Source organism: Palaemon carinicauda, chromosome 17 (genome assembly GCF_036898095.1).
Source record: "Palaemon carinicauda isolate YSFRI2023 chromosome 17, ASM3689809v2, whole genome shotgun sequence".
Classification (NCBI taxonomy): Eukaryota; Metazoa; Arthropoda; class Malacostraca; order Decapoda; family Palaemonidae; genus Palaemon; species Palaemon carinicauda.
The window spans coordinates 34487696-34493596 of NC_090741.1; the positions used below are offsets into that span (position 1 = coordinate 34487696).

General features: G+C 31.2%; 1 protein-coding gene across 1 annotated transcript in view; it reads right to left on the reverse strand.

Moving 5' to 3' along the window:
* Positions 1 to 5901, reverse strand: part of Exn (Ephexin) — a 222187-nt gene that overhangs the window by 172843 nt on the left and 43443 nt on the right. The window contains exon 3 of the mRNA XM_068390827.1: positions 837 to 938. The gene's annotated coding sequence lies outside the window, so the exon portion shown is untranslated. The remainder of the gene's footprint in view (positions 1 to 836; positions 939 to 5901) is intronic.

Sequence of the window (5901 nt, forward strand, 5' to 3'; positions counted from 1 at the left end):
CCAAACTCATACGCCTTTTATTATTATTATTATTATTATTATTATTATTATTATTATTATTATCATTATTATTATTATTATTATTATTAGCTAAGCTACAACCCTAATTGGAAAAGCACTGTTGCTGTAAGCCCAAGGGCTCCAATAAAGGAAAGTAGCCCAGTGAGGAAAGGAAACAAGAAAACCAACAGACTACAAGAGAAGTAAAGAACAAATAAAATATCTTAATAACAGTAATAACATTAAAATAGATCTTTTATTTATACTATAAAGAATCATAAAGGAAATATGAAGAGAAATTAACATAGTGTGACCGAGTGTACCCTCAAGCAAGAGAGTACCCCCAAGTCAATGGTATAAAGGCTATGGCATTATTGTTGTTTTTTCTAATAAATGTCTTATTTGCAGTAATTGACCTACTGTACATACACGAACAAGTGCTGAAGCAAAAGCAATAAATTGCCTTTACTGTTACCAAGTGGGAAAATTAGTGACGATATGATAAAAAATATAATGTGGTATTAGTTCATGTAAATAGGACTTACAAATATCATCCTTGTGAATTATTCCCGATACGCACAAAACGAAGAATGCACATCTTTACTGTAATGTTTGTATATTTGTCGAGAGAGAGAGAGAGAGAGAGAGAGAGAGAGAGAGAGAGAGAGAGAGAGAGAGATGCATTTATTATATTTCTTGCTTGTTAATAAGATGCATAATGTACTTTAAAAGATAAGGATAAACAGATAGATATATCTATATTTACTTACTGAATAATACAAATAGATAGATAGATAGATAGATAACCTCACACTACAAAAGAAACATCAACTTACACTTCGGAACTGCTTGTGAATGACGTCAGCAAGGAACTGCAACACCGTGTTTTGCTCAGTCATGATTCGGTGGTAGGTTCCGAGAGTCTCCTCTTCTCTCTCCTGACAGCAAAGAAAACGGGAATTAGTAAACAAAGTAGAGCATATTTTGATAAACCAATTGTAATTACACAATAACAAATCTTAATATTATTTACTCCATTTGCAAATATTAACCTGAGATTCAATTGTTAATTAGCCCTTTTCTCTGAAATCTTGCTAAACATTAATTTTTTTTTACACGATCTTCCATTATCTCCTAACAATAACCTCGTGTTTTCCTTCATTAAACTTCTCATTTCCACATCTCTTAATGTTTTTATTTATTTATTTTTTTTAACACGTCCCTATCCAATCCTTTCACTTCTGCCCATTTCCATATATTTCCTCCACATATAATTTTTCGTCTTTCTGTTTATCTTTCTCAATTGTTTTAGATTATTATTATTATTATTATTATTATTATTATTATTATTAGTAGTAGTAGTAGTAGTAGTAGTAGTAGTAGTAGTAGCCAAGCTACAACCGAAGTTGGAAAGCAGGAAAAAAATAACTCATTGTGGAAAAGAAATAAGGAAATAAATTAACTACATGAGAAGTAAAGAATAATTAACTTAAAACATTTTCATATCAGTAACAACGTTAAAAGTGATCAGTTTTATATAGACCATAAAAAGAGACTTACGTCAGCATGTTCACCATAAAAACATTCTGAAGTTCCAATATTCTATCAATTTCGGTTTTCACGTTATTTAAATAATAATTATATGTTTATACATACATATATATATATATATATATATATATATATATATATATACAATATATAAACATGAATAAATACTGTATATATACATATACCTACCTACACACACACACACACACATATATATATATATATATATATATATATATATATATATATATATATATACACATATACCTACACGCATATCTCTCTCTCTCTCTCTCTCTCTCTCTCTCTCTCCTCTCTCTCTCTCTCTCTCTCTCTCTCTCTATATATATATATATATATATATATATATATATATAATAATAATAATAATAATAATAATAATAATATTAATAATAATAATCATAATAATAATAATAATAATAAGAAGAAGAAGAAGAAGAAGAAGAAGAAGAAGAAGAAGAAGAAGAAGAAGAAGAAGAAGAAGAAGAAGAAATATGAACATCTCCTACCAAAGCCAATACAAAAAAAATGCAAATAATTAATAACATGAAACTTGCAACAGGGACAATAAAAATAAACTGAAATTATTTCAGTAATCCTTTGACTCTTCCCTCCCAAGCTTGGAATTCTTTCTTCTTCCGTTTTCCCGAACTCTTACCCCTCTATTCATGCAACATTCAGAGCTGGTCTAGATACGGGCATTACGTTACCCAATCCCATAATCAATTGCAATAGAGAAATATTAGATGTCATGATTGATTTATTCAACTGATTGCAACAGAACAGATAAAGAGTCACGCAATTGCAATAAACGTTTATTTATATTTATATGTAACGTTATCATTATCATTATTATTATTATTATTATCATTATTATTATTATTATCAATAAACGTTTATTTATAATTATATGCAACGTTATTATTATTATTATTATTATTATTATTATTATCATTATTATTATTATCATCATTATTATTATTATTAATTGCTAGGATACAACTCATAGTTAGAAAAGCAGGATACTATAAGCCCAAGGGCTCCAGCAGGGAACATAGCCCAGTGAGGAAAGTAAACAAGGAAAAATTAAATATTTTTAGTACAGTAAAAACATTAAAATAAATAACTCCCATTTAAACTATACAAATTTAAATACCACAAGAGGAAGAGAAATAAGATAAAATAGTGTGCCCGAGAGCACCCTCAAACAAGAAAACTCTAACCCAAGACAGTGGAAGACCATGGTGCAGAGACTATGGCACTACCCAAGACTAGAAAACAATAGTTTGATTTTGGAGTATCCTCCTAGAAGGGCTTCTTACCAGTATTCAATATTGCAACAAAATAGTCACGGTTGATATTAATGCAACATTCCTACCATGATTCGCTCTGAGAGAAACACTCCACTTACATATTTTTCATTCATCCAAAACTGAACTATATGGTCGACTCAACACCAGCCTCTATGATCCGTAACATGGTAGAGAAATGGAGCAGACCTTAGGCGTCTGGTAAAAGCGGCAATCGGTCCTAATTAGCAACTGAATATTTGATTTGTTTATATCTACCCAAATCCTGAAACCAGTCAAAATGTATGCAGGAAAGTTTAAGGATGCCTTTTTTATAGCCTTCTCTCCCTAAAATCCTTCTAAGAAAGGCCTTTCTATATCCTTCTCTCCGTAAAGTCCTTCTAAGAAAGGCCTTTCTATATCCTTCTCTCCGTAAAGTCCTTCTAAAAAAGGCCTTTCTATATCCTTCTTTCCGTAAAGTCCTTCTAAGAAAAGCCTTTCTATATCCGTCCTTCCCTAAAAGTCCTTCTAAAAAAGGCCTTTCTATATCCTCTTCTTAAGATTTTTCTAAGGATAGACTTACTATATCCTTCTTTCCTAAAGTCCTTCTAATGATGGCCTTTCTATATCCTATTCTTAAATTTTTTTTAAGGAAGGACTTCCTATATCCTTCTCTTCCTAAAGTCCTTCTAATGATGGCCTTTCTATATCCTCTTCCTAAATTCCTTCTAAAAAAAGACCTTTCTATATCCTTCTCTCCTTAAATTCTTTCAAGGATGGCTTTTCTATATCCTACTCTTCCTAAAATCCTTGCGAACATTCTCGTTGCTTTATCCAATTTCTGTATCTTTTTAATAATAAATTTTAATATCTTCTTTGACCGGCGCTAATCCATATATCCTACTGACTCTAAAACTAATGATCTAAAAGTATTAAAATTCAATAGCATTATCCTCTTCTATCTCTAGTGCCACGCAATCCAATATGTACTAATTCTTATAATATTATCCAATCGTATATCCAGCTGCTCTTGTTATCCAATTGGATAATAATTACATATTCATGTGTTACCATGTATACCTTATACCTTTTCTCCTTTCAGGTAAGTAGTGCAAGAAGATATCATTTTATTTGAGTTCAGACAACCGCCTAATAGATGAGCTTCCTAGCCATACGTCACTTATGATAAGACACTTGTTTCGTGGTCACCCGTTCAAATACTCACCAAACACAACGTTGATCCAATTACTTAGTTTCTCTCTCTCTCTCTCTCTCTCTCTCTCTCTCTCTCTCTCTCTCTCTCTCTCTCTCTCTCTCTCTCTCTCTCTCTCTCTCTCTCTCTCTCTCCTAAAATTTGACTGATAAACAACAACAACAACAACAATAATAATAATAATAATAATAAAAGTTATTGTTGTTGTTGTCTGTTGTCTTATTGATATTATTATTGTTGTTACTAATACTACTATTACTACTAATACTGCCACATTAGTAATAATAGTTGTTGTCTTACTACTACTACTACTACTACACTATTACTACTACTACTACTACTACTACTACTACCATATTAATAATAATAGTTGTTGTTGCTATCTCATCATTGTTATTATTGTTGTTACTACTACTACTACTACTACTAACATATAAATAATAATAGTTGTTGTTGTCTTATTAATATCATAATTGTTGTTACTACTACTACTACTACTACTACTACTACTACTACTACCCTATTGATAATAATAGTTGTTGTTTCTTACTACTACTACTACTACTACTACTACTAATAATAATAATAATAATAATATAATAATAATAATAATCGAGATGTTCAGTCTTGTGGCGAGAATGGGGTAAATGGGTCGATTAAGAGGTGGTTGAGGGTAGGAGGAGAGATGGACTTGAAAGGTTCGGACAGATGGAGTGAAAGATTGAAAAGAGGTGTATGAAGTTGCTAATGATATGGAAGTATTACTGCACGAAGGTTTCATCCACGAGATGAATGGGGCAGTGACTGGAGAGCTGCTTATATGCTGGGGTCAATAAACTCTCCCTCCTTTCCCCGCCCCGCCTCTGTGTATTCAAAATCTCTTCGTAGCCTTTTTTCATCGGAAATACTTAAGAAAACAGAAAGAAGAAGAATGTTCTGTGGAATGAAAAAAAAGAAGTAATGGAAACAAGAAATATGCTTCAGGGTGGTGCCCTGAGAGAGAGAGAGAGAGAGAGAGAGAGAGAGAGAGAGAGAGAGAGAGAGAGAGAGAGAGAGAGAGAGAGCATCTTGTGGGTTGAGAGAGCTGTAGGATTTTTTATATTACGGTAATATATACATCCAGATTCATATTCTTATCAAAATCTTATCAAAAATATTATACAATAATAAGTGACCAAATTAAATAAGTCTATTCTCATCTATAAAAAAAATCAATAGAAAAATGTAATAATAATATCCTTCTGCCTATGGCTATATGCAACTCATTTAGGCTAAATTTATAATATTGCAATGAAATACTGAAAGTATTTGTCGTTTTTCAAATAGAGGTGTCTAGCAATGATATTGTTGTCAGATACCGCCATATATCAGTTACTTACAGTATATTAACAATAAACATAAAAACATATTTCTATTCTTTCATATTCCTCTTTATTCAATAACTTTAGTAGAGGGAAAAGGGAAAACCTTTAGGGTATAATTAGTATAATTGGTAAATTGAATGTTACAAATTAACAAAAAAAAAAAAAAATACAACAAAATACATAAATATAAAAGTAAAAAAATATTAATGCCCAAAGGGCAACAGAGAGTATCAAAAACAAATGAACTTCCGACGATTATCTACATTATCTTTAACCCTTGACATTTCTTTCCTATTCCAAGCTTAGTCTCTCTCTCTCTCTCTCTCTCTCTCTCTCTCTCTCTCTCTCTCTCTCTCTCTCTCTCTCCCCACGAAATTCTTTTACAATTTTCTACACTCATCACAAGCATCCGATATGAAACCATATGAGTTCAGCATACCTCTGTTAATGTAAGAAATTAATT